The 8,807-nt window shown below is 42.9% G+C and overlaps 1 non-coding gene across 1 annotated transcript; it reads left to right on the top strand.

The window, feature by feature from the left end:
* The first annotated feature begins 5,581 nt into the window (after positions 1–5,581).
* On the top strand, positions 5,582–5,653 carry trnaa-ugc. Its single transcript has one exon. It is a non-coding gene; the product is annotated as a tRNA-Ala (tRNA).
* Positions 5,654–8,807: the final 3,154 nt, after the last annotated feature.

The following is an 8,807-nucleotide window of genomic DNA, read 5'->3' on the forward strand; positions in this document are numbered from 1 at the left end:
TCCAGAGAGCTAAGCTGTTTGAGAGACTTCTGACTGCTCACAACTTCTGCAGCATGGATGAAGACAACTAAATCGATGGTTGCTGCGATCGCCCCGTCTGCAAAAAACTATCGCCTGGCTTACATGCTGTTTCTCATTAAAAGGGCCAAGCTGAGTGGCGTCCGTTGTGGTTGGTACAATTGCTAGTGACATGTAACTCATACAACCCCACTTGAAAAACACTGAACTTCCCTTTTAATGTTTCAACTGACAGTCAGGTCTGTGAAGTAAATCACTGCCACCAACCTGGACCTCCATCCGGGACCTCCATCCAGGACCTCCTTACTGTACTGCTGTCACGAAGTGAGAATACATTTTCACTGAACTGAGAGACTTTGCTCATGTGAAAGCTGTTTCACTTCAGTTAAACTTAAACACGGGCTGAGAGTCTGACTGGGCGGTCTCATGTTTGAGTTTCTCACTTCAGTTATCCAGAATCTAGCATTCGAGTTCGAGTCTTTATTACCTTATATAGTATTTTAAAAAACCTGTCTCTACTCAAAGCTCTCCCCCGTGGTCATGAGCTTTGGAAGAAGCAGCTGAAATGAGTGTCCTCTGCAGGGTGTCTGAGCTCAGTCTTACAGGTGAGCTGAGGAGCATCCAGAGAGAGCTCGGAGCAGAGCCGTTACAGCTTCACATCAAAAGGAGCCAGCTAATGTGGATCAGGCCCCTGATCCTGAGCGCCTCCCTCTCTTTGGAGGGTTTCCAGGCACACAGGAGACCCAAGGGTCAATCTCTGAACCAATCAGCAATCATGGCCAGGTGTGAGCCGGCGCTTACAAAATCAACCTCCAGCAAAGGCTGCGTTTAAGTCTGCAATATAACGCAGCCATCCATTGGTCAATCAATCAATCAATCAATCAATCTTTATTTGTATAGCGCCAAATCACAACAAACGTTATCTCAAGACGCTTTTACAAACATAGGAGGTCTAGACCACACTATGTCAAATTATGAACAGAGACCCAACACCAAGACAGGGTAAGACTCAGTCTGACCCCACCTTAATCCATCATGAGCATTGCACATCGCAGTATTTAGCTAGTTGCAGTGGTGAGGAAAAACTTCCTTTTAACAGGCAGAAACCTCAGGCAGAACCAGACTCATGTTAGACAGCCATCATGCCTCGACTGAGTTGGGTCTGGAAAGACAGATAGAGGGGAGTAAGAGAGAGAGGTGATAGTGATGAGACGAGTCGTAGAAGCTGTTGCCGCTGGAGTCCAGCACGTCCGTATCAGCTGGAGTCCAGATCGTCCACAGCAGGAGGACGTCTACGGCAGCTCAGAGGAATCTACGAGACAATGGAGCTCAGGGACTCCAGAAAGGTCTATGGTTAGTAACTTTAATGGGACAGGCAGAGTTAAAGTAAGTGAAGAAGGGGTTGGGGGGAAGAAGGTGAGCTAGGATCCCAGTGTGTCAGTGTGCCAGTTCCCCCGGCAGTCTAGGCCTATAGCAGCATGACAAAAGCTGGTCCAAGCCTGATCCAGCTTAACTATAAGCTTTATCAAAAAGGAAAGTTTTAAGTCTACTCTTAAAAGTGGAGAGGGTGTCTGCCTCCCGGACCCTGACTGGTAGATGATTCCAAAGGAGAGGGGCCTGATAACTGAAGGTTCTACCTCCCACACTACTTTTAGAGATTTTAGGTACAACTAGCAAGCCTGCATGTTGGGAGCGTAGAGTTCTAGAGGGGTAATAGGGCACTATGAGCTCTTTAAGATACGAGGGTGCCTGATTTTTAAGGGCTTTGTAGGTTAAAAGAAGGATTTTAAATTCTATTCTACATTTTATTGGGAGCCAGTGTAGAGAAGCTAACACTGGAGAAATGTGCTCCCTCTTCCTAGTTTTAGTCAATACTCGAGCTGCGGCGTTTTGAACTAGCTGAAGAATCTTTAGAGACTTATTGGGGCAGCCTGATAAGAGGGAGTTACAGTAATCTAACCTGGAGGTAACAAATGCATGGACTAGTTTTTCTGCGTCGCTCTGAGATAGGAAGTGTCTAATTTTAGAAATATTGCGCAAGTGAAAATAGGCTGACCTTGAGATTTGCTGAATTTGGGAATTGAAGGTCAGTTCCATGCCCTACTACAGGGTTCAGTGGAAAGAGGGAGAGAGAGAGAGAGAGAGAGAGAGAGAGAGAGAGAGAGAGAGAGAGAGAGAGAGAGAGAGAGAGAGCACATGGGACATCAAGTGTGGGCTTGGGAGAATAAAAGTGTCACAGTATGAGTAAGAAACAGAAAGCCCCCCCAAAGACCACCACAAGACACCTCATCTAACACCAACCGCCTCCAACACCTCCAACAGAAACTTAACCTACACACGCTCTGAGGTCTCACTCTTAGTCTTTCTTTCTTTTTTTTCTTCACTCTGAACTTATTTATAAATATGATGTTCATTAGTTCATCATTAGTGCATCATGTGTGTGACTGTGTGTATGTGTTGGGATGTGTGTGTGAGTGTGTGAGGATATACAACCCTAGCTCCAGCTGATGGTCAGGTTGCTCTTGGATCCACTCCAGTTTGCCTACCAGCCACACCTGGGAGTTGAGGATGCCATCACATTCCTACTCAACCGCGTCTACACTCACCTGGACAAGCCTGAGAGCACTGTGAGGGTCATGTTCTTTGACTTTTCCAGTGCTTTTGACACCATCAGGCCAGATCTACTGGGTGAGAAGCTGACAGCCATGCAGGTGGAGACTTCTCTCATGTCCTGGATTGTCGACTACCTGACTGGCAGACCACAGGAGGTACGCCTACAACACTGTGTGTCAGAGAGAGTGGTCAGCAACACCGGGGTTCCACAGGGGACAGTCCTGTCTCCTTTCCTCTTCATCCTCTACACCACGGACTTCAACTACAACACAGAGTCCTGCCACCTTCAGGAGTTCTCTGATGACTCTGCTGTAGTTGGATGCATCAGGAAGGGTGATGAGGCTGAGTACAGGGCTGTGGTGGGTGACTTTTTCACATGGTGCAAGCAAAATTACCTCCAGCTCAATGTGACAAAGACCAAGGAGCTGATTGTGGATCTAAGGAGGAACAAGGCACCAGTGACCCCTGTTTCCATCCAGAGGGACAGTGTGGACATTGTGGAGGACTACAAATACCTGGGGGTGTACTTGGACAATAAACTGGACTGGGGCAGGAATACCAAAGCCGTCTACAAGAAGGGCCTGAGCCACCTCTACTTCCTGAGGAGGCTGAGGTCCTTCAATATCTGCAGGACGATGCTGAGGATGTTCTATGAGTCTGTGGTGGCCAGTCATATCCTGTTTGCTGTGGTGTGCTGGGGCAGCAGGCTGAGGGGAGCGGACGCCAACAGGCTGAACAAACTCATCCGCAAGGCCAGTGATGATGTCAGGGTGGAGCTTGACTCTCAAAGCTCCACACCATCATGGACAACATCCACCACCCTCTCTACAGTGAATCACAGGAGCACATTCAGTGCAAGACTGATCCCCTCTAAATGCACAACAGAGCGTCACAGGAAGTCATTCCTGCCTGTAGCCATCAGACTCTACAACTCCTCCTTCTGATCCCTGAACAATAACCATGCAATAACTGTGTTTTTTTATTCATATTTATATCTTATTTTATTCCTTCTTTCTATTAATATTTTGACTTTTTCATACAGTGATTCTGATATCAGAGTACGAAGCATGCTCCCCTTATTCTCACAGCACACTCACCTCTGTGACCAGAAAACATTCACAGCCAGCTTCTATCGCTTCATACAGGACATAAACCTCATCATCCCCACAAAGACTTCCTGCTGCTCTCTCACGTGAGCTCACCCTGACTTTACCTGAAATCACATCAGGAGGCTGGGAGGAAATATTCCAGCTGAGGTCGGGGTTAAAGTTCAGTACATGCAGCTCACCTTGGTGACTTCAGGAAGTTTTCAGGAACATTGTGCATGTGTGAAAACAGGAAATACCAAAGAGATGATTTGACAGATGATACATATCTTACAGAGATGATGTGATATCGAATCATTGTCAGTCAGCCTCACCTGACTCTACTGATTCACATGCCTGTGAAGGTCACACGAGGTCAGACAGATTAGCCGTCATCTTCTCGCTGACAGCATGTTGCCGCAACAAATAGTGCTCAAAGATATCATCTTCAGATGGTCTGGCTCTGGACGTCACGGTTTGTTTTATGCATAGCAGAGAGTGCCAGCATGTCAAACACTGGTGTGTCAGGTTGTCCTCACATTATGAGTTTGCTCTTTTCTGCAAAACATAGAAATAGCGTCTTTCAACTGTGCATGTCTTTATGAACATCAGAACATCAACAAAGATAATCTGATCTTTAACGTCACACCTTGCAGCATGTTTGATTCTGGAGACTGTGGAAAAACTGAGTGGTGATAGCTCCAGAGCTGTTTACACACTTTACTGGATCATCAGGTAAACAGGTGCGGGTGTGAAGCATAAATTAATGACAGGAGAACATATGATTTAACTTAATGAATGATGTTGAAGTGTTGAGGTAGCTTCTACATCATAATAATAATAATAATACATTTTATTTATAAAGCGCTTTTCTAAAAACTCAAAGACGCTGCACAAAGGATAAAAACATCATATAAAACAACAGAATAATAAAAACATGAATAAAATGTATAAAATACATTTAAAAGCAATCATACGTTAAAAGCAATTCTAAACAGGTGGGTTTTGGTGAGTGATTTGAAGGTGGACAGGTTGGGGCAGTTTCGAATGTTAAGTGGCAAGGCGTTCCAGAGGGTGGGGGCGGCGACAGAGAAAGCTCTGTCCCCCAAGGTTCGGTGCTTGGTGTCAGGTGGTAGGGAGAGGAGGTGGGCGTTGGAGGATCGGAGGTTACGGGAGGGGGTGTGGTGATGGAGCAGGTCGGTGAGGTAAGAGGGGGCCTGGTTATGGAGGGCTTTGTGGGTGAGAAGGAGGATTTTGAAATGTATGCGCTGTTTGATAGGGAGCCAGTGGAGGTTTTCTTAAACTTACATCATCAGTTCATCCGCTCCTGTTCTTTCCTCCTCTCTTCAAAAAAACAAAGTCAATCCAAAGAGACTACCTGAGGGACTATCAGCATGTGATCGTGGGAATGATTCATGTCATCTGATCAGGAATAAATAAGGTGTGCAGTCCTTTTAACACTCACAGTCTGGTTCTCTCTGTGAAGCATGGCTCCCCTGGCCCTGTGTGAAGGGGGGGAGAAGACACAGGTTAGGAGGACAGGCTTTTATAATGTTGGGGGCGGGGCTTGTTCAGGTGTGACAATGCAGAAAGGATGATGAGCAGAGAGGAGAGGGATGGAACAGATATATTTATCACCTGTTATTACCATAACCCTGAAGATGAAATATTACCTACATTTAAAAAAAAAAGATAAAATCGTTTAAAATCGATCAACTTTAATTTCCAAATCAATCAATCAATCAATCAGTTCAATTATTACTGTAGAAATTTGAAGACCAAAATATTCCATTCCATATTCTGAAGAAACCCTACGCATGCGCCATGTGCAGATTGATTTTTGTGGGACGGCTATAGGGTAGGAAGGGGATGTAGCTCAGTGGTAGAGCGCATGCTTTGCATGTATGAGGCCCCGGGTTCAATCCCCGGCATCTCCATGTTTTTCCCTGAACACTCACAACCACCGCGGGGAATCTAATTGCGTCTAGATGCAAAGTTCGATGGGAAACTAAGTCTGCTTGACATTTCAGAAAAAAACGTACGTGTTCTGGTTACTGAATGAGAATTAACAGGTGAGTTAAGAGACGCACGCTGTCTGCGTGACCAATGGTAGGAAATGTAGCATCTGTTGAACAACTTCCTTTCTAATGATCATTTCTCTATAGAGTAAGTTATCCTTTATTGTCATGTTTTAGTGCTGAATATTCTTTTCAGTGTGTTTTAAATCAAATATTTTTATGATTCATAGATTTATTTATGTATGTATTAATGAATGAATGAGTAACATGAAGTTTATTTATTTTATTTTAGTGTCGAGGTTATTTTTCAAAAGTAAAACGGGAGGTTCATCATAAATATTTACTCTCAGCACAGATCACTAAATCACTGTTTCATCTGTTTCTCACTCAGACAGTAAGAAGTCCAACATTAAGATGAGATTCAATGAAAGTTAAATAATTTATAGTTTAAATAAAAACACATATGGTCATACTGCATCTCATTATCCTGGTAGGCGATCTAACAAATCCTAATGTGAAAATAAATAAATGCATAAACTACAATGAAGTGTCTCTCTCTTTCCTGGGGACTTACCTGACACTGACACATGCCACCTTAAAGTATATAAGTGAGCTCTGTCGGTATCATTGGTCTGGTGTTTGGTGCCACCTAGAGTTTTAAAGAAACATGCACATACAGAATAATAAATAATTATCCAATAGAAATTTTCCTTTTAGAGGTCATAAAAGTCACCGTTTGGAGAAAAAATCCAGGATCAAATGTAAATAAGCTTCTAGCAACGAGTTACACTAAACCCACAGAGGTGATTCCACCAATCGGAGTTTCAGGTTGGCCTATCCCGGCTGATCTGCCACTGATGGAGGATTTCAGTAGAGCAGAGCAGAACTGTCTGAGCCTGGTTGATTTCAGATGAGAACAAAAGGCTGTGTGTCTGTTTATTGATAATGATTAAATGTACATTTTTATAGATTTACTCACCAACATTATCATGTGCTTGAAATCACGATTGATCATAATGCTTATGTCATGCATTGTCTTCAGATGCAGACAGATACTTCTCAGAAAAACTATTTATACATTAAAAAAAGTTATCAACATTGTTTTTCTTTTCTTCAAAATAAAATAAAATAAATATAAACCTGACTAAAAGGTTAAATCCAACTCTGCAGTTTAAGTGTTGACAAAAGTTTATTTGATCATTTACAGCAGTGTATCATCATAAGAGTTTCAAATGTAATATACAAAAGATGCATTACAAGGTATTAAAAGCGGGACAATTACTCAATGATGGTAGAGGCTACTACAGTAAGGCCATCAGTATTAACTAATCTTATTCATACACATTCACACACCTCTGAACAACAGAGGGAGCAGTGTCTTGTCCAAGGACAATTCAGCATGTGACTGCAGGAGCTGGGATTTGACAGCCAACCATTCGTTTGAGAGACAACCTCCTCTACCCGCTGAGCCACAGCCGCCCATATTTACAAGAGTACCCTACTGCAGGCAAGATGGCGCCGCCACAACATCCACACCGGAAGTCCATACCGGAAGTCCATACCGGAAGTTACAAAGCTAAAAACGTTGCAATAACACCCACAACGGAAGTCCATACCGAAAGTTACAAAAATAAAAGCCTTGAAAAACAGGAACGTGAACGCAAAATAAAAGCCTTCAAAAACACGTAGGTTTACGCGTAATTCTATGAACTTTTTGGCACTTACATTTTAATCGTATCAGTATTATTGACTAGTTGATTGACTCCAAAAGTGTATAGGCTGTTGAGAATTTACTGTTTTGAGAAGTTACTTAGAAGCCTGCACGAATCACTAAGTTATAGTGTTAACGTCTCAGCCATGCACAGCCTTTTGTTCCGAGTGTGTGTTGAAATACTTAAAGCTGATTATGATGCTGCCGTGATGACATCTGCATATGCCTCTCTTGTTTTGTCTGGGTCATATGCTATTTTATGTTGTGTTAGCCTGACTGTACCTCAGTACAGTTCGCTGTAGTGTTTGTTCCAAATTACCTTGCATGCTGTCTGCCTATGTGATCACATGTATAGATTAATGAATGAATTAAATACAGATCCAGAGTAGATCCACAGTCACGAGAGAAGAGCAGAATGTTATCTATGGTGCAGGGGCGAGTGGAGGAGGAAAATGTAGAGGTGTGTGGTGACTGTTTCTTTTTTAACATAATTTGTAACACGTTACAATGACACAGTGACAGGGGTGTTCATTAACCACAAGAACAAACGGAGGGAATGGTTTCTCCTTCTATTTTGAGACATTAGATGGGCGTAAACACTCTGAGCTTGTCAAACAGTTTTATTCAGATTGAATGCTTGATGCATGTACACCAATGTCTTAACAAGATCACTTTATTTGGCGTCCATGAAAACATTGAAGTTGGAACCTTCAATTAGAATGACTAGAAAAACTGCAAATGTATACATAGCTACTGTTTCTTTCCATCCAACCCCTACTTGAAATGTAGAATTATACTTTATTTTATGTTCTTTTAATGTTATATGTATGATGTCTTAACCCTTTTGTATTGATAATGTTGTACTTGAAAAAGAACAATGCACTTTTGCTATTACAAACTCCAAATCAACATAAAATATTAGGACTAAAATATTTCAACTTGAGGCACCACTGTAAGCCACTGATGATAGATGTACAGTACACATTTCTGGGGAGCCTCTGTTGTTTTTGTGGTGAATATAGATCTCTGTGTACAGCTTGAGTGTATTTTCCCTCTTACTTACAGTCTTTTCCTTCTCATCCCCTCCCCCCACACACACTAACACTCTACATTATTCTGTTCTTCATACACAGCGGGATCTCTCTCACTCACTCTCTCTATCACAATTAGCTTTCTGCTAATTGATTTAGCAGCGACAGACTAATGCAATCAATACGCTACACGAAGAAGAAACTTCCAGTTCGAAGCATCCGGCATTGGGTAGAGAGGGGGTTAAAGAATCACTTCCGGTATGGACTTCCGGTAAGGACTTCCGGTGTGGATGTTGTGGCGGCGCCATCTTGCCTGCAGTAGGGTGCCTCT

Source organism: Notolabrus celidotus, chromosome 11 (genome assembly GCF_009762535.1).
Source record: "Notolabrus celidotus isolate fNotCel1 chromosome 11, fNotCel1.pri, whole genome shotgun sequence".
In the NCBI taxonomy this organism is placed as follows: Eukaryota; Metazoa; Chordata; class Actinopteri; order Labriformes; family Labridae; genus Notolabrus; species Notolabrus celidotus.